Below are 21,677 nucleotides of genomic sequence, written 5' to 3'. Positions count from 1 at the left end.
TAAAGATAAGGAAATAGAGGCTTATAAATTGCTCAGTTCCTCATAGCTGGTAAGTGCCATGGCTGTGGGTTAGTGTTCTGCCTCTTCCACTTTGCCAGTGGTCTGGGCAATTGATACTAGACCTCTTAATTTATACTGCATTATGTAGTATACCTTATCACCACGGTTGGCTGCTTGAGGTTAAAATGGAAACATTACAAAACTGTAGCTACAGAATTCCCACACTCTTTGCTCTTTTCCATGCTCACATGTACTATACCCTCTGTTTAGAACACTCTTCTACCCTCTTGCCACCCAACCTGCCCCATGTGTCATCCCCTTCCCCACCCACCCCCACAAGCGTCTCCAGCCTGTCTTCTCCACCAAGTAAAGACCAGCAGAGTACCCTCCTGCAACTGCCCCCTCATGAGTCGACAAGCCCCCTTATCCCTCTACACTCATATATTAAAATCACTGTTTTGATATCTGCCTCTTTTCTCCCCATCCCCAACCACAAAAATAAGTTTTCTAGGTTGAGGGGCTTTTTCTTTTCTTTCTTTTTTTTTCTTTTTTTAACATCATTATTGGAGTATAATTGCTTTACAATGGTGTGTTAGTTTCTGCTGTAAAACAAAGTGAATCAGCTATACATACACATATATACCCATATCTCTTCCCTCTTGCGTCTTCCTCCCACCCTCCGTATCCCACCCCTCTAGGTGGACACAAAGCATCGGGCTGATCTCCCTGTGCTATGCAGCTGCTTCCCACTAGCTATCGATTTTACATTTGGTAGCATATCTATATCCATGCCACTCTCTCACTTCATCCCAGCTTATCTTTCCCCCTCCCTGTGTCCTCAAGTCCATTCTCTATGTCTATGTCTTTATTCCTGTCCTGCCCCTAGGTTCTTCAGAACTATTTTTTCTTTTTTAAGGTTCCATATATATGTGTTAGCGTGCGGTATTTGTTTTTCTCTTTCTGACTTACTTCACTCTGTATGACACACTCTAGGTCCATCCACCTCACTACAAATAACTCAATTTTGTTTCTTTTTATGGCTCAGTAATATTCCATTATATATATGTACCACATCTTCTTTGTCCATTCTTCTGTTGATGGACACTTAGGTTGTTTCCATGTCCTGGCTGCTGTAAATAGTGCTGCAATGAACACTGTGGTAAATAACCCTTTTTGCATTGTGGTTTTATCAGGGTATATGCCCAGTAGTGCAAATGCTGGGTCATATGTTAGTTCTATTTTTAGTTTTTTAAGGAGCTTCCCTACTGTTCTCCACAGTGGCTGTATCAATTTATATCCCCACCAACAGTGCAAGAGGGTTCCCTTTTCTCCACACCCTCTCCAGCATTTATTGTTTGTAGATTTTTTGATGATGGCCATTCTGACCCGTGTGAGATGATACCTCACTGTAGTTTGGATTTGCATTTCTCTAATGATTAGTGATGTTGAGCACCCTTTCATGTGTTTGTTGGCAACCTGTATATCTTCTTTGGAGAAATGTCTATTTATGTCTTCTGCATATTTTTGGATTGGGTTATTGTTTTGGTACTGAGCTAGCTGCATGAGCTGCTTGTAAATTTTTGAGATTAATCCTTTGTCAGTTGCTTCCTTTGTAAATATTTTCTCTCATTCTGAGGGGTTGCCTTTTCATCTTGTTTATGGTTTCCTTTGCTGTGCAAAAGTCTTATAAGTTTCATTAGGTCCCATTTGCTTATTTTTGTTTTTATTTGCATTTCTCTAGGAGGTGGGTCAAAAAGGATCTTGCTGTGATTTATGTCACAGAGTGTTCTGCCTCTGTTTTCCTCTAAGAGTTTTATAGTACCTGGCCTTGCATTTAAGTCTTTAATCCATTTTGAGCTTATTTTTGTGTATGGTGTTAGGAAGTATTCTAATTTCATTATTTTACATGTAGCTGTCCAATTTTCCCAGCACCACTTACTGAAGAGCCTGTCTTTTCTCCATTGTATATTCTTGCCTCCTTTATCAAAGGTAAGGTGACCATATCTGAATGGGCTTATCTTTGGGCTTTCTATCCTGATACATTGATCTATATTTCTGTTTTTGTGCCAGTACCATACTCTCTTGATTACTGTAGCTTTATAGTATAGTCTGAAGTTAGGGAGCCTGATTCCTCCAGATCTGTTTTTCTTTCTCAAGATTGCTTTGGCTATTCGGGGTCTTTTGTGTTTCCATACAGATTGTGAATTTTTTTCTTCTAGTTCTGTGAAAAATGCCACTGGTAGTTTGATAGGGATTGCACTGAATCTGTAGATTGCTTTGGGTCGTATAGTCATTTTCACAATGTTGATTCTTCCAATCCAAGAACGTGGTATATCTCTCCATCTGTTTGTATCATCTTTAATTCCTTTCATCAGTGTCTTACAGTTCTCACCATACAGATCTTTTGTCTCCTTAGGTAGGTTTATTCCTAGGTATTTTATTATTTTTGTTGCAATGGTAAATGGGAGTGTTTCCTTAATTTCTCTTTCAGATTTTTCATCAATAGTGTGTAGAAATGCAAGAGATTTCTGTGCATTTTTTTTGTATCCTGCTACATTACCATATTCACTGATTAGCTCTAGTAGTTTTCTGGTAGCACCTTTATGATTCTCTATGTATAGTATCATGTCATCTGCAAACAGGGACAGTTTTACATCTTCTTTTCCAATTTGGAAAAGAAGGAAAAAGGAAAGTAAAACTTTCCATTTATTTCTTTTTCTTCTCTGATTGCTGTGGCTAAAACTTCTGATTCTATTTTGAATAATAGTGCTGAGAGTGGGCAACCTTGTCTTGTATATGATTTTAGTGGAAATGGTTTCAGTTTTCCAAAATTGAGAATGATGTTCACTGTGGGTTTGTTATATATGACTATAATTATGTTGAGGTAAGTTCCTTCTATACCTGCTCTCTGGAGGGTTTTTATCATAAATGGGTGATGAATTTTGTCAAAAACTTTTTCTGCATCTATTGAGATGATCATATGTTTTTTCTCCTTCAGTTTGTTAATCTGGTTTATCACATTGATTGATACGCATTTATTGAAGAATCCTTGCCTTCCTGGGATAAACCCCACTTGATCATGGTGTATGATCCTTTTAATGTGCTGTTGGGTTATGTTTGCTAGTATTTTGTTGAGGATATTTGCATCTATGTTCATCAATGATATTGGCCTGTAGTTTTCTTTTTTTTGTGACATTGTTGTCTGGTTTTGGTACCAGGGTGATGGTGGCCTCTTAGAATGAGTTTGGGAGTTTTCCTCACTCTGCTATATTTTGGAAGAGTTTGAGAAGGATAGGTGCTAGCTCTTCTCTAAGTGTTTGATGGAATTTGCCTGTGAAGCAATCTGGTCCTGGGCTTTTGTTTGTTGGCAGATTTCTAATCACAGTTTCAATTTCAGTGCTTGTGAATAGTCTGTTTATATTTTTTATTTATTCCTGGTTCAGTTTTGGAAGGTTGTGGTTTTCTACGGATTTCTTCATTTCTTTCAGGTTGTCCATTTTATTGGCATAGAGTTGCTTGTAGTAATCTCTCATGATCCTTTGTATCCTTTTTCATCTCTAATTCTATTGATTTGAGTTTTATTCCTTTTTCTCTTGATGAGTCTGGCTAATAGTTTATCAATTTTGTTTATCTTCTCAAAGAACCAGCTTTTAGTTTTATTGATCTTTGCTATTGTTTCCTTCATTTCTTTTTCATTTATTTCTGATCTGATCTTTATGACTTCTTTCCTTCTGCTAACTTTGGGTTTTTTTTTGTTCTTCTTCCTCTAATTGCTTTAGATATAAGGTTAGTTTGTTTATTTGAGATGTTTCTTGTTTCTTGAGATAGGATTGTATTGTTCTAAACTTTCCTCTTAGAACTGCTTTTGCTGCATCCAATATGTTTTGGGTCATTGTGTTTTCATTGTCATTTGTTTGTAGGTATTTTTGATTTCCTCTTTGATTTCTTCAGTGATCTCTTGGTTATTTAGTAGTGTATTGTTTACCCTCCATGTGTTTGTGTTTTTTACAGATATTTCCCTGTAATTGATATCTAGTGTCATAGCATTGTGGTTGGAAAAGATACTTGATACGATTTCAATTTTCTTAAATTTACCAAGGCTTGATTTGTGCCCCAAGTTATGATCTATCCTGGAGAATGTTCCATGAGCACTTGAGAAGAAAGTGTATTCTGTTGTTTTTGGAGGGAATGTCCTATAAATATCAATTAAGTCCATCTTGTTTAATGTGTCATTTAAAGCTTGTGTTTCCTTATTTATTTTCATTTTGGATGATCTGTCCATTGATGAAAGTGGGGTGTTAAAGTCCCCTGCTATGATTGTGTTACTGTTGATTTCCCCTTTTATGGCTGTTAGCATTTGCCTTACGTATTGAAGTGCTCCTATGTTGGGTGCCTAAATATTTACAATTGTTATATGCTATTCTTGGACTGATCCCTTGATCATTATGTAATGTCTTTCTTTGTCTCTTGTAATAGTCTTTATTTTAAAGTGTATTTTGTCTGATATGAGAATTGCTAGTCCAACTTTCTTTTGTTTTCCATTTGTATGGAATATGTTTTTCTTTCCCCTCACTTTCAGTCTGTATGTGTCCCTAGGCCTGAGGTGGGTCTCTTGTAGACAGCATATATAAGGGTCTTGTTTTTGTATCTGTTCAGCCAGTCTGTGTCTTTTGGTTATATCATTTAATCCATTTATATTCAAGGTAATTATCAATATGTATGTTCCTATTACCATTTTTAAAATTATTTTCGGTTTGTTATTGTAGGTCTTTTCCTTCTATTTGTTTCCTGCCTAGAGAACTTCCTTTAGCATTTGTTGTAAAGCTGGTTTGTTAGTGCTGAATTCTCTTAGCTTTTGCTTGTCTTTAAAGGTTCTAATTTCTCCTTCAAATCTGAATGAAATCCTTGCTGGGTAGAGTAATCTTGGTTGCAGTTTCTTTCCTTTCATCACTTTAAATATGTCCTGCCACTCCCTTTTGGCTTTCAGAGATTCTGATGAAAGATCAGGTATTAACCTTATGGGGATTCCCTTGCTGCTTTTATTTATTTTTTCTTTTTATTTAATTTTTGATAGTTTGATTAATATGTTCCTTGATGTCTTTCTGCTTGGATTTACCCTGTATGGGACTCTCTGTGCTTCCTGTACTTTATTGACTATTTCCTTTCCCATATTAGGGAAGTTTTCAACAATAATCTCTTCAAATATTTTCTCAGTCCCTTTCTTTTTTTCTTGTTCTTCTGTGACCCCTATCATTTGAATGTTGGCACATTTAATGTTGTCCAGAGGTCTCTGAGACTGTCCTCAATTTTTTTTTCATTCTTTTTCTTTATTCTGCTCTAGGGTAGTTATTTCGAATATTTCATCTTCAAGGTCACTTATCCTTTCTTCTGCCTCAGTTATTCTGCTATTGATTCCTTCTAGAGAATCTTTAATTTCATTTATTTTGTTGATCATCAGTGTTTGTTTGCTCTTTAGTTTTTCTAGGTCCTTATTAAACATTTCTTGTATTTTCTCCATTCTATTTCCAAGATTTTGGATCATCTCTACTATCATTATTCTGAATTCTTTTTCAGGTAGACTGCTTATTTCCTCTTTGTTTGTTAGGTCTGGTGGGTTTTTATCTTGCTCCTTCATCTGCTGTGTGTTTTTTTCTGTCTTCTCATTTTGCTTAACTTACTACGTTTGGTGTCTCCTTTTTGCAGGCTGCAAGTGCATAGTTCCTGTTGGTTTTGATGTCTGCCCCCACTGGCTAAGGTTGGTTCAGTGGGTTGTGTAGGCTTCCTGGTGGAGGGGACTGTTGCCTGTGTTCTGGTAGGTAAGGCTGGATCTTGTCTTTCTGGTGGGCAGGACCGCATCCAGTGGTGTGTTTGTGGTGTCTGTGACCTTATTATGATTTTAGGCAACCTCTCTGCTAATGGATGTGTTCCTGTCTTGCTAGTTGTTTGGCATGGGGCATCCAGCACTGTAGCTTGCTGGTCATTGAGTGGAGCTGGGCCTTAGTGTTGAGAAGGAGATCTCTGGGAGAGCTTTCGCCATTTGATATTACTTGGAGCTGGGAAGTCTCTGGTGGAACAATGTCCTGAACTTGGCTCTCCCACCCCAGAGGCTCATGCCTGACACCTGTCCGGAGCACCAAGACCCTATCAGCCACACTGCTCAGAAGAAAAGGGAGAAAAAAAGAAAGAAAGGAAGCAAGAAAGAAAGAAAGAAGGAAAACATAAAATAAAATTATTAAAATAAAAAAAATTATTAAAAATAAAAATTAGATAAGTAATAAAAAAAGAAAGAAAGAAAGAAGAGAGCAATCACACCAAAAAACAAATCCACCAATGATAACAATTGCTAAAAACTGTACTAAAAAAAAGACAGATAAAACCCTAGGACAAATTGTAAAAGCAAAGCTATACAGACAAAATCACCCAAAGAAGCATACACATACACACTCACAAAAAGAGAAAAAGAAAAAAAATATATATATATATATAAAAGGAAGACAGCAACCAAATCAATAAACAAATCTATCAATGATAATAAGCTTTAAATGCTAAGCAAAGATAAGCATAAAACCAGAAACAAATTAGATGCAGAAAGCAAACCCTAAGTGTACAGTTGTACCCAAAGTCCACCACCTCAATTTTGGGATGATTCGTTGTCTATTCAGGTATTCCACAGATGCAGGTACATCAAGTTGATTGTGGAGATTTAATTTGACATTGCACCAGCCTGAGGTGCGCCGTGCTTTCTCCTGGGGAAGTTGTCCCTGGATCATGGGAGCCTGGCAGTGGCAGGCTGCACAGGCTCCCAGGAGGGGAGGTGTGGACAGTGACCTGGGCTTGCACACTGGCTTCTTGGTGGTGGCAGCAGCAGCCTTAGCATCTCATGGCTGTCTCTGGGATCTGCGCTGATAGCCGCAGTACCCGTCCATCTCTGTAGCTCATTTAGGCTGTGCTCTGAATCCCCACTCCTTGTGCACCCTGAAACAATGGTCTCTTGCCTCTTAGTCAGTTCCAGACTTCTTTCTGTACTCCCTCCCGGCTAGCTGTGGCACACTAGCCCCCTTCAGGCTGTGTTCACGCAGCCAACCCCAGTCCTCTCCTTGGATCTGACCTCTGAAACCCGAGCCTCAGCTCCCAACCCTCACCTGCCCTGGCAGGTGAGTAGACAAGCCTGTTGGGCTGGTGAGTGCTGGTCAGCACCGATCCTCTGTGTGGGAATCTCTCCACTTTGCCCTCTGCACCCCTGTTGCTGTGCTCTCCTCCGTGGCTCCAAAGTTTCCCCCCGGCCCACCCCCTATCTCCACCAGTGAAGGGGCTTCCTAGCATGTGGAAACTTTTCCTCCTTCACAGCTCCCTCCCAGAGGTGCAGGTCCTGTCCCTATTCTTTTGTCTCTGTTTTTTATTTTTTCTTTTGCCCTACCCAGGTACGTGGTGAGTTTCTTGCGTTTTGGGAAGCCTGAGGTCTTCTGCCAGCATTCAGTAGGTGTTCTTTAGGAGTTGTTCCACATGTAGATGTATTTCTGATATATTTGTGGGGAGGAAGGTGATCTCCACGTCTTACTCCTCTGTCATCTTGAAGGTCCCTGAGGAGCTTTTTCTTCATGGATTTATTTGTACATTGTTCTTTTAGCAAGCATTCATTGAGAGCCTGCCCTCTGCCATGTGGTGTGCCTGGTGTTTGGGACACACTAATAAATAAGAATGAAATGGTCTCTGTCCTCACCAGGCTTACTCCATGGGGCATTACCGATGAGAGTCTGGGCAGCGTGACAGGGTTCATGGCCAAGTTAGCAGACAGAGTGCGTCCCTGAGGACCCGAGTACAGCCCCTTCCTTAGACAGAGTTGTTAGGAAACTATCCACCAGGAAGAGACATCCAAACTGATATCTCAGAGGTGAGAGGAAGGTGATAAAGTAAAGGGAGAGGAAGCAAAAGTCCAGTCGCAGCCCCAGCACACACTGTAATGACGGCATTCAAACTAAGGGGAAGGACTCTTTGAAAGCTCCTTGCCATCTTAGATAGTATATTCTTGTTACTTGCCATAGAATGGGTTAAAAAAATCAGTATTTGTAAGTCAGCAGCACATGCTTTCGTATACTTTGAGTGAGAATTCAGCATATCTTTTAAAATGAATCCTATGTATGTTCTGATTTATTATCTGCCTTTGCATGTTTATCTTATCTCACTTTCTGAAATCTCCTTTCTAGCTGGAAAGTACAGCTGATGGCAGAAGGTGTGTTTATACCTCAGTGACAGAGAAAGGAAAGTGAGGCAAGTGCCTTGAATCAGATAGTTGGGGGTTTTACTGTGTTCTCAGAGCCACTTTTAATAAACCTTCCTGATACTCGGTAAAAGGATGTGGTCTCCATCAAAAGCCCTTTTCGGTAACCAAATCAACAAGAGGAGAAAAACACACCTACACAGTCCCAGGTGCAGCCTAATGCAGGGCACCCTGAGAGGTGCAGGCTGGCTCTTCCTCCCGGTTTACGAGGGGCTCGCGTGGACCAGCAGCTCAAAGCTCTCCGCATGCAGTGGGAGGGTGACAGATCGAGCCTCTTTCAGCTGTCAGCTCAGGGACACCAAGAATGCACTTCCCTCTGCTCTCCCACCTCAGAATTGCAGCTGTCTTCTTAAAAGAGAATTTTCTGACCCCCACCTCCACCCCAAAGCACTGGCCAAAGTACTAACCATACTGAGTAGCCCTGAGTTCATCTGTGAAATGCACACCCCCTGATCTTAGCCAGCCAAGTGCTGGAAAGCTTCAGGGGTGTAGACAAAATCTGGTTTGATGAATGAAGGTTTACATTTATCTGCTCTGGGTGCTGGAGTAAAAGCACATGCAACCCTTGTCCCAATATGGGCAGGATATCCATTACTTGGCTCTCTTCCTAGCATTTACTCATTTAGGTTTAGAGAATAACACTTATCTTCCTGCCTATAGAGTCCCATGTCCAAGAAATTAAAAAATGGATGTAATGGACAGTAATGCCTAATGTCAGATTTGGGGAAACTCTTAATAGTTTCTCTTTACAAAACTCCAACAGATTTTCTTATTTGTCTCTGAATTCTCCGTACATATTTTGACGTCTATTTCATTTTGTGTCTATTATGTTCAAGGCACTCTGATGGGCTTTATAAACGTGTTGCATTGTTGTCTGTGTCTGGCATAATATGTTTAGATTTCTGTCTCCTTACCATACAAGAGGTAAGATAACGTTTATTTTTTAATTTACTTTAAGGATTAAATGAATGTAGGGTAAGTTAAAACATACAGTACTTAGTATACAGATTAAAGGTCAGCTAGGCAAGGAACGCATCTGTATTGTTTGCCCCTACATCATTAGCTCCTAGCTCAGTGCCATGCACATAAAATATAGCTAATAAGTATCTGTTCACTCATCTGTAGTAGTAGTAACAGCAAAAGAAGATGTTCTAATACTCATCTAATGTAAAATCTCAGCTGTAACCTGTGCATTGAAATACTATGGGTACTTTACACCTATTTTTTATTCTAAGTCTCACATTCACTCTGAGAAGGAGATCACCTTACATTCATTTAATAATAAAAGAAATTTGGGCTAACATAGTTTAAGTGACTCTGCAAAAGGCTCACTATTTGTGTTAGAACCAGAATTTGAACCCAGACCCATAAGTCTAAGCTCAATACTATTTCCTCTGGGTCATAACGGGGAGAAACATGAACTTGTCCACACCTGAGGTAACTACTGCTACAAGGTGTTCTCTTCACTTTCAGCTGGTGGAATTACAGTGATCTGTGGTCTGGCCACATTACCCTCCACTTATGAGTGATGTTGATGCTAGGACTTTCACCTGCCTTGTCACAATCTTCTTCAGAATAATTCTGGGAGGTAAGTACTAGCATCACAGCTGAACTGGTTGAAGCTGAGTTGGGGGAGGATCAGTATCTCCCAGCCTCACCCAACTTTGCCTCCAAAGCTTGCTCTTGGAATCACTGTGCTTCTCACACAGCCATGAATAGGTAGGACATTCAAGGGTGGCACCTCTACGGCTTTCCATGTCTCCAGATTAGCATTCCAAAATCAGATTTGCACAAATGACAACGTAGCTCAGACTGACCAATAATACCAACACTTCTGCATCACTGCACTCGTGATGTACAGCTGTTGTTCTTGGTACTTTAACTCATTCAAGTGCACATATTTTATAAATTGATACCTGTTGGTGATATATAAAATGGTAAATCTCCAGGATTATCACCTTTGAATAGTCGTCAAAACATAATCAACATCTCATGCAAACATTACTTTGCTCAGCCTTTTATAATCACCTATTTTTATATGGCCAGCCTGTGACCAAATGGATAAATAAGGGTCCTGTTGATGAGGACCTCAGAGCAGAGAGAGTAGACTAGCAGGTAGGTGAGTAAGCAGATAACTAGAGTGTACTGAGCTAAGTGCACTATGTGCGTTTGTACAATGAGGGATGCACTGAGATGGAAAAACCCACCTTCCCTGTCTCTTCCAAAAGGCTAATGCACAATATGGCCCTGCCATTGAATAAATGGCTCAGGTGACAAAAAAAAAAAAAAAAAGTAGAAGATGTGAAATTTCAGACTAAGGCATGGAAGTTTCAAAGACAGTTTGTGATGCCAGAGACCAGTTTCATGAGACTGAGCAGGTCATAGATATTGACAGTTGACAGGCTTGGTGTACAAAGAGGAGATTTGAGCTAGCTCTCAATGAACCCTGATGGTCATGCTAAAATATAGCTTTGAATCCAAGAGAAACATTTACCCAGTTCCCTCTTAGTGGATAAATATGCTCTGTGGAGGCAAGGGGCAGCCTCCAATCAATGTGGCGCACAGATCAGTGTGCTACAGTCGCAGTGCAGCTGACAGCAGAGTTTGGACCAGAAGAAAATTGTTCATACTTCTTTTAACAACTACAGTAAAACCTCATTTTTCATTTCTTAAAAGTAATCTTTAATTACTTTACGATGTTTTGTGAACTATTATAAACATTTTGACAAAAACAGAGCATAAAATAATGAACACCTATATACCACTCCTAAATTTATTAAGTGGCCACCGTAGGCCTATTTGCTACAGATGATTTTTGTGTGTGTGTGTATTTATAAACATTGCATAGCTGGCGAGGTGCCTGTGTACTGCAGTTGGATTCCTTTTCCCTGATTCTCCCATAGAGATGATCACTGACATGCATTTAGAGTTTATACTCCTAGGCAAGTGTTTAAAGGGTTACTATTTATCATGCAAATTTAAAAAAAATTTTTCTAGGTTTGAAAAATTTTAATAGATGATATCACATTACATAGGCATTTTCTTCCAATATATGTGTATTTTTTTTCTTTTGCTAAAGCAACATGCTTTAGAGATTTTTGCTACTGGTGCAAATAGCACTTCTTTATTAATTTTAACTGTTGAGTAGTATTGGATCACTTTTTTTATTCATCTTTTGAGGTTCATTTTTTTTTGAGGGGAGTTGGCAAGGAAAAATGCAACTACATAGAATTTATCATCAAAATTACTGCACCAGAAGGTAAAATCTATATGCAGCAGTGTGCATGAAGCTAAGGCATTAGCTGGCTTTGCCACCAACTTCCATGGATCATCTGTCCCATTCTGTGATCCACTGTTTAAATTTCTCTTTACAGAGGTGTTCTGAGGGGTTTCCTAGAAATCCCACAGAGATCAGGAAAACATACTTGTTCCATGTTTTCATTGAAAACATTTTTAATGTTTCTATTTGATGGGGCTCTGGATTCTTTCAGGGTATTACGCTTACGTGTTGGGAATTCTACTCTTTTGGTGAGCATTCATGACAATTTCTGTGGCTCTATCTCGGTTCATCTCATAGCTATTTCTGTCTAAATTATTTTCTAGGATTATCCTCAAAGAGAGTGGTCATTTCTGCATTGGCTGGCTAATTGAGGGTGGAGAATGTTTATTGTATGAGCATTGAATCTACCATTTTCAACTGTCCCACCATCTCTGCCCCGGTATACTTTAGGCCATTTGGGAGGACTCGAACCTAAATTATTTTACTGTTAAGTGATAAGGACATATTTATTTGATGAGGTAGAACTTCTGAGCAGAAGAGGGAAAGCACCATTCTTTGGGAACTGCTGTGCATCAGACACTAGGCAGGACATTTTCACCTCTCTCATTTTGATCTCTCTCCCTGCTCCATCTAAAGGCTTGAGGGAGACAGATTTTTCCCCATTGCAAGTGAAACAAATGAGGAGAAAGAACATTCAATAATTTGTCCAATGTCACACAAATAGAGCAATGGAAAATAAGTACGGTTTTATTTCGAGTCTAAAATTTTATTTTTAGCTCAATAATAAAATAAATGTCTTTTAGTTTAAAAATAAAATTATATTCATTGAATATTGTCCTAGTGTGTTCTGAGGTCTGCAGCCATCCTGGTAAACTGCACAATAGGGAGGATATGTGAGGACCCCATGTGCCTTTAAACACATTATCCAAACACTCTCAGTTTTTCTTGAACTCGACAGGCATATTCTGTGAACATTCTATTCTTTAAAATTACGATTTCAAAAACTTACCAGTGGATTGGCATAGCTTGCAGGTTGTATCATTAAAACAATTACCCTGCAACAGCCAAAATACATTACAAACATCAGAACCAGCAGCTTAACACTCTTCTTTGCACAATTCCTTAGCCTCGTAGCCAGCCAGCTCCAGATCTAAGCAACTCTGTGCTTGAGGGGAAGATCCCAGGGAGAAGTGGTGTTTGCAGTTAGTTGCCTCTGAAAGGCAGTGTGATGGTTAGCAAACCAGATGTCTTAACACATAGGAGGCTTCCGGGGCAGATACCCACCCACAGATTCTCAATTAGGGAAATCTACAATTAACATGACAGCAAGGAGAAGGGTCTGGTGTGCAATTAAAGTATTTTGGCTAGTTCTTATTTTGCTGAGATATTGGTTAATAGTCTTCAAAAATTCATATGAAATCCAGTTATTTGCTAAAATGTGAGACCATTTATAAGGGAGCAAGCAGTAATTTGATAAACTTGTGTTGGATTTATTTTTTAAAGTCTGCTTCAAGGCTACGAATCACGGATACTATGATAGGGTTTAGACAACAAAAAGCATAATCCTCATGGGATTTGAGAAGACTCAAGAAGTGAACTGAAGGTGAAAAAGTCCAATAACAATGAGTAAAGATTCTTCTAACAGCTTCAGCAATTCTAATGCATCTTGAGCCCCAGAAGATTTTGGAGTTTGCAGCTGCAGATGACAATTCTTCTTTCCTTTTTTTTTTTTCTTCTCAAACTGAATTTCAACAATGAGGCAAGTGATTGCAGCATGGCAATAGACAAAAGCTGTTTTCAGAGGATTGCCTGCTTGCAAAGGCCTGGGAAACCCATGCTTCCAAGTCACAAACAATAGGTCTTTTAACCTAACACATTGCCCCAAACTGGGTGGTAAACACAGTTCCCAAAATTGTCACAGTTCAACATATTAGAAAACCTACAATAAGAAAAGCTTAGTATAGTTTTCTGTGCTCCAGTTACAAAGATGAGCCTTATGGAAGAGCCCCTTTCACAAGCTGGCTAGCAGCTCCCTCCAATATGGAACTGTGGTATGAGTCTCACTTCCACCTGTATCCTCAGAGCAAGAATATCATCACTACAACATACACAGGAACAGAGTCATCAATAGTTTGGGGTCCACTGGAGTTGATAGTGGGGATCCATATGGACTAGAGAATATGTAGAAATTCACTCTGATTATTGTCTCTCTACTCATCCATCCCTCCAGTTAAGCTGTATTTTGAAAGAAATAAATGATTGTTTTTCCTCTGCTCTGAAAATCCCTTAAGTTTTAATGCTACTGTAAATATATTTAAAGACGTGAAAATGATCGTTGGTAGATATAAAATGAAATTCCACAGTCATTCATTCAATCTTTCAACCAATTTGTTTGATGATGGAAGGTCATGGCACTATTGTTGTAGTTTCTGGAGATACAGAAGTAGACACAGTAGGGTCCTTCCCTCACATTTTATAAGGGGAGGAGTATATTTTAACTCAGTTATATGTAGTGAGTTGGATGATTGAACACTAAAGATAAAACACTGAATGATGATTACACAGCTGAGAATGAGTGATCAATGTGTCCCAGAGAAAGCAGGAGTTGAGTAGGTAGTAGCTGAATACAAACAAAAAAAGGGGGAGTCTGCTAGATAGACAAGGATACAAAGGCCATTCTAACCAGAAGAAATTGCCTAGGGACACAAAGGCAAGAAGTGATAGTAATGATTAGTATTTATTCAGCACTAACTATACACCAAGTGCCAGGCTGAGCACTCCACCGGCCCTATTTCAAATATTCCTTGTGACAACCTTATGAGAACAGTACTGTTATTATCTCCACATTGTATGTGATAAAACTGAGGTTTGAGAATTAAGTATCTTGTTCAAGTTAAACAGCTAGTGAGTAAAGGAGGTGGGATTCAAACTCAGGTTTCTTTTTCATCCCAGAAACAGTCTCGAAATGTCCTATTGCCAGGACATAGTAAGTGACCTGGAGTTGTGGAGTTGGACAAAAAGGTTCAGCATCAGGCAGGAGCCATTCATCTGTAAGACACAGATGTAAGTGGGAGTGTTTGTAGCACTTTACACAGGGGAGCGACTTCACCATATGAATATTTTCAAAAGATACCTTTTGTAGCTATTGCACAGACAGGATTGGCAGGGAGGAGCTCGGAAGGATTGGAAGCTGAGATGAGGTAGAAATTTGCAAACTTGGTGAGAGATAATGAGGGCTAAACAGAGGCAACTGCATGGAGATGGTGTGCTGAGGGTGGATTTGCAAGATATTTGAAAATTAAAAGTCTACATGGCTGGGGAAGTGTCACTGCAGAGAAATGCCCAAGTGTCTGGGTAGAGAGCCTCAGTGAAGTGTATCAAGCATAACAAAGATTCTATAAACAGGATAGCTAACGACTCCCACTGATGACCTGCTGTCTGTCACCATCAATAAGCTGTTTCCAAGTACCGATGCAGTACAGGCAGGTGAGCACACACAGATCAACAGGGCTAACTTCCTGTGTTGCAGGAGCCTCCAGAAAGCTTAGGAGAGAGTAAACCAACACAGACAGCACTACAACCAGATCTGACTCATGTCTACAATGGGGCTGGAGAGTGGGTGCCGGCTGTAATATCACAGGAGAGCAGAGGAGAAATGACCATTCTGGGCTGGATTTGTGCAGCTGATGGTGCTGGAGAAGGACCTTGAGCTTAGAAGATGGGAGGATACACAAGCATGTATAGTGACAGCCCTCCAGTCAGCGTGCTTATACAATAATACCTGGAGTCTAACTTCCATACAGAATTTCTGTGTGACTTACAGGTCGAGTGGTAGATTCACCTCAGACTGTAGAAATCCTTGAAGGAGATCATTAAGTGATCTGTTGTTTCATGTTTTCTGCGTCTTTAGGTGTTTATATTGCTTCTCTAGACATTAACATGCATTGGAATAGCATGTCGTGCATGCTAAAATTTAAACTCTTAAATTGCACCCCAGGGAATCTGAGTCAGGATGTATGGGATGGGGCATGAGGACCTGGCTCTTTAGTCATAGCAACCAAGTGGTTCTAATGGAAGTGCCCGGAGGCCACTGGAGGAACACTGCTCTAGGAAGCATGAGCCAGGGAGAATTTTATCAGGATAATGACAGCTAGGAAATTGTATTTTAGAGAATATAAACAGTCAGCACCTTACTTCTATTACAGTGGTGAATGAATGGCATAATATGAAATAAATTTTGTATGAAATGAACACAAAAATCCCTATGGATACTCAAATTGGAGTCTTCAGAATCCTCAGGTGTCTTTTATACTCCTTGAGTATTATTTTCTCTCATTTCTCTCACTTTTCCCTCAAACTCTCACATTTTATCTATCTAGTTTTTCCTCACCACTTGCCCAACTCTGATTTCTCTTTCAGCTTCTCCACATCCCTTTCTTTGTCCCTGACCCCTCACCATCCCTGTTTCACCTACTTTTTCATTCTGTCGTCTAATTTCTGCCTTTCCTTTCATCATTGCAGCACCCATCTTATAGAGCTAATTTCTCTGTTAATTCTTTCATAGCTTTCCCTTGGTGTTGAATTGTGTCAAATACGTTTTTGTATCTACTGAAATGAGTACATACTTTTTCCCTTTATTCTGTTAATATGATGCATTGTGCTTATTGATTTTTGGATGTTAGACCAACCTTGCATTTCTTTGATAAATCTCACTTACCCATGACATTGTGTGTATCTATACTCAATTTGGTAATACTTTGTTAAGTGTGTGGTATCTGTACATAATGAATTTTTCAGTTCTTGTAATGACTTAGTCTAGTTTATATACAGGGTAATTCTGGATTCATAAAATTAGTTGGGGAGTGTTTCCTCCTCCTTTATTTTATGAAGGAATTTTTGTAGCATAGCAATTATTTCTTCCTTATATTTTGGATAGAATTCACCAGTGATGCCATCTGGGCAAGCTTTTTTTTTTTGTTAGAAGGTTTTTCATTATGAATGCAATTTATTTAATTGATAGAAGTCTACTCTTTTTTTTTTTTTTCTACTTAGGTTACTTTTTCAAAAATTAGTGTCCTTTTAGGAATTTTTCCATTTCATCTAATTTGTTAAATTTACTAGCATAAATTGTTCATAATAATTCTGTATCATCCTTTTACTTTCTGTAGTACCTTTGTTAATGTCCTCTTGTTTCATCCCAAATAATAGTACTTTATGTCTTATATTTATTTTCCTGATCAGATAGCTGGGTGCCTATTTTAGATATGAGTATGAGTTGTATAAATTCTGGTTTCTGTTTTTTTGTTTTGTTTTTTTTCTTCTAAGTGTATCATTTGTTTTGTTTTGGTGCGCAGTTATCTTGGTTGAAATCGAGATGAAAATTCTGTTTTTTTTCTTTAGCTCTGATCCCAAATGACATACATTTTTTTAAAGCTGAGCTCCTTTGAATATGCTTCAGCCAGAGATGTGTGCAGACAAAATTTGGAGGTTCCCTAACTGGCTACTTTCCTTCTGGGTCTTTTCTTCTCCTCTCATTCTCATTCTCTTTCTCTTTTTCTTTCCCTTGCTCCTTCTCCATTTGCAGCTGCTTTCACCACGTTAAAAGCTATGATAATAGCAACTCTACTGTGCATAATTCTCTCCATTTGCTATGTACTACCCTTTCAAATCTGAATGCTTCTTTTAACTCTCCAATGCCTTCAGATAACTACATTATGTTCAGAGTTTATACTTGTCATTTGTAGAAAGATAGGTCATGCACAGTCTTACTTAGAGATTTCCCAAAACAGGTCTACATCTTTTAAAGGAGTCTTTCCTGTAAAGAAAATTGTAGTTTTTTTTTTTTTTTTCTTTTTCTTCTGTTATTTGACTTCTTAAAGATCTTCATCCATTGTATACTATCTTGCATTGTTTCTGACAAGAAGTCTGTAGTCACTCTTATCTTTGTCCTTATGTGTCTTTCTTTACTTGCTTTTTAAAAAGTTTCCCTTTCTCAAATTATACTGCAATAATTTATTATGATGTGTTTTTGTTGTGGTTTACTTTATCCTTATCCTGCTTGGGTTTTCTTAAGTTTCTTGGCTTTGTGGGTTGTAGTAAATAGTCTGACTCCACTTTTGATGTTGGAATACTGACATCCTTTAAGCACCACTCCTCCCTCTTCCCTTCCGCCCACTTCTGGAAAAGCTTATAAGAAAGTCCAAGTGCTCCTCCTTTAACGGACTCTCACCCCACCCTACTCTCTAACAACAATAAAAACCCGAAGTCATTCTCCTTTCCTTTCCTGTTCTCTCAAGCCATTTTCAGCCCAGCTTGGGAAGCCTGCCTTATACGTCCCAGATAACACATTATGTGAATGATACCACTTTTCAAACCTTCTTGAAGTATGTGTTTGCAACATCATGCTTTGATACTTGAACAAAATGTTTGAGTTGAGCTCATTCTTATATCTTCAGGTGTATATAATACAGATTCAAACTTTTCATCAAATTTTGACAATTTGTATCAAAAAAATTTGATACAAATATTAAAAAAAATTTTTTTTTCTAACTTATTTTGGAACACAAAATTTTTTATATGAGACCATTTGATATTGTCTCACAGTGTACTGAGCTTCTCTTAAATTTTTTAGGCATTTTTTAATGTCTGTGCTTCAATTGGTATAATTTCTAACATCTGTTTTTAAATCTGAATTTTTACTCAATGGTATTTAATTTATAATTAAGATCATTCACTGAATTTTTCATTTACAATGATTTTCAGCTTTAGAAATTACATTTGGTTCTTTTACAAATATTTAATTTCTTCCATCATTATTTTCATGCTTTCCTTTAAATCTTTGAGATGTTTATACTAGCAATTTTATGGCTGTGGTCAGGATCCCATAATTTCTGTTATTACTGGATTCACTTGTACTGGTTTATTTTTTGTCTGGTTATGTGTCATAGTTTATTGCTTCTTTGTAAACTAGTGATTTTTAACTTGAGCCTATGTTATTAAAAATTGGATGTTATGCTTTGTTGCTGTCTTTAAAGACTATTTCACTTCGTTTCCCTCCAATCATGTTTGAGCTCTGGAAATTGATCAGCTTATAGCTCCTTTGTTTTTCTTTGTCCAGCTTGTGAAATTTCACTTTATGCATGCAAAACTTGGGCTATAACAATGGATTCAAGGGAGCTACTCTATATATTTTGGAACTCTTAGATCCCTTCTCTCTGGTACATTGCCTTCTAAATTTCATTTACCTAAGCCTCTACAAACTACCATCTCTGCCTCCTCAACTCAATACTTTTGCCACTCTCAGCTTGGGTTATCATTTATTTCAAAAAAATCCATAAAATGTCTCCAGTGAGACAACTTGTTTTCCTGATCTAAGGGATATATCTGAAAGAGTTATTCCATGCATTTTCTTTATTTTTCTACTTATTTTTGGTTGAAGAATAAAACCAATATCAAGTACTCTTTCATTGTTGAAGATGAGAGTTCTCAAATCTGCTTTAATACTTTAAAAAAACTTTTTAGACAAATAGAGGTTCAAACTAACTTAAATTTTAATGATATATGGCACTTTCAGTGAGAATAACTCAGCTTAGGTAGCAGTGAAATAAGTGGAAACCTTTACACATGGCTAAGTTCACAGTGGTCTAGCCAGGATAAATCACAACCTGTTCTATGCGGTCTTAAAAAAGGTTTTGTTTATGCTTTAAAAAACAACTGTGAGATGCATTCTTATTTCACAAATATTAAAATGTATTTGTTCATGTTATAATCAAAGAAAATGGACTATTATGAAAAAGAGAGAGATAGAAAGGAGAACATGAGATTAAGAAAGATACAGCTATATTCATAAATATAAAAGAAACCCCAGGAAAATGGTAAATACTGTAAACTAGCAATCCCCAACCTTTTTGGCACCAGGAACTAGTTTTGTCAAAGACAATTTTTCCACAGACAGGGGTTTGGGGACATGGTTCAGACGGTAATGTGAGCGATGGCTCAGGTGATAATGCAAGCAATGGTTCAGGCAGTAACGTGAGTGATAGGTCAGGTGGTGATGCGAGCGATGGGGAGCAATAGGGAGTGGAAGATGAAGCTTCACTTGCTCACCCACCACTCACCTCCTGCTGTGCAACCTGGTTCCTAACAGGCCACGATTGGTACTGGTCCACGGCCTGGGGGTTGGGGACCCCTGCCATAGACTGATGGATTTTCCACACATCATTTTTTTCTTTTCCTTCTGTTTTCTGCTAGAATAAATGTATTATTTGTACAATAAAGATGTCTTTTAACAAATGGCGCTGAAGCAACTGGTTAGTAATATGAGCAAAAAAGAAATTCAGCCCTATCTTGAACCATATGCAAAATTAAGTATAATGGGGTAAAAAACAACTATGAACCAACTAGAATACAATATTTTGACCACTAGAATCAAGATAAATATGTCAGTTGGGAAGGTTTGTTCATATTGAAGCCTGGGACTTGGGATGTCAGGAATGACTTTTAGTGTGGGTATTAGTCAAAATGATTTTGGGAGAGAAGGATATTCTGAGCACAGCAACCAGCAAATGCAAATGTACAGAGACATGGTATTGCCCAATGATTTCTTTGTGCTGAAGTATAGTGCGCAGTATTTAGCCAATTATTGAGAACTTACAATGGCTGAGCAATGTTATACGTAATTCATATATATTGCCTCATTTAAACATAGAAAACACACTTATTTCTAGATTATTGCTTCATCATCTGCCTACCTCAACCATCCCATAAGAAATTCTGGGAACTGATGCCAGTTCCTAAAAATTCTTTATTACAGTTACCTTAAAAGACGTTAGAAGCTTTCTTGGATGGATGGATAGATAGATAGGTAGATAGATAGATAGATAGATAGATAGACAGATATACAGAACTCACCCAGATTTTTGTTTTATATTATGAAGAGGGAATTATGTAAGTCATTAAATTTGATCACATTTCTGACTTTGCTAGTCATTTTAATATCTCACGACATGATCTCTCTTTATGTTATCAGCTGTCCAATTAAAAAAAAATGAAAATAAAAAAGCAAATGAGGCCTTTCAGATCTTCTGTGATTAATGGAAAAAGAAATACTGAAGCAGAGAATAAGACTGGCATGTGTATGTGCCAAAGAAACAGAAGCTGCACTGCCCCCAGCCATGCCTACCAGACTCAGCCAACACTCAGCCCACTGGAATACTAGCATTCCATCCAAGTCTGTCCCCAGGTCTCACCTCAAGGTCATTATGCCAGGCTCATGTCTGTCTTCCACCCAGAACCCCTAGTACCTGCTATCAAACCTCCTCCAGTGCAGAGACTCCAGGCGCATCATGGGAAAGTGAGATGCAGTCTGGCAGGGAGAATTTTCACCCACATAGAGGTTCTGGCCTCAAACTGGAGCCTTTACCACAGGCCATCTGTCTCAAGTTATCAATCCCTTGGATCTTCAGGGATCAGAGAAATGGGCTGCTTTGTTCTGAGTCTTATGCTAATGTGCCTCCTGACATACTGTTTGTAAGAGTAGAAAAACATACAATGTAATATTAACAATGGCAAGCCTCTGGTGATGGGTTTGGTAAACTGTATTTTCCAAATTACTTTCTGTATCTTCTTAGAAAACAATTAAAATCTATTTTAAGCTATGAATACAGTACTGTTTCTGTTCTCTGTATTTATTTCATTATTTATTATATGTACATTCATTTATTACTTTAAAACTTAAAAGAAATTCTTTATGATCTTATTTCAAAATATCATAAGAAAATTATGTGACTCGACTCTAGGGAAATTCACTACCATCTATATTACTATTGAAATCTGTGATCTTGTTGGAGACATTTTCATATGTCTGTTTTCATTGCATTAAAAGATATTCAAAGTAAATATGCCATAAAGGAGAAGCTTGTTTGCCAACCAATATTCCATAATATTTTATAACCATGAACAAAGAAATGTATTAAGGAGACCATTTTCTTCTCTGTTAGGTATAAGAGCAGTGCCAGGTTGTTATATATTACGGGGCTGTGACTGAGACAAAATGCACATGGTTTAGACACTATAAACATGTATTTTGTTATAATATGCAATTTAAAAATAATGTTGACA

The sequence above is a fragment of the Neophocaena asiaeorientalis genome, unplaced genomic scaffold (assembly GCF_003031525.2).
Source record: "Neophocaena asiaeorientalis asiaeorientalis breed wild unplaced genomic scaffold, Neophocaena_asiaeorientalis_V1.1 scaffold396, whole genome shotgun sequence".
Classification (NCBI taxonomy): Eukaryota; Metazoa; Chordata; class Mammalia; order Artiodactyla; family Phocoenidae; genus Neophocaena; species Neophocaena asiaeorientalis.
The sequence above is the reverse complement of the archived record's forward strand: the minus strand, read 5'-3'. Positions refer to the sequence as shown.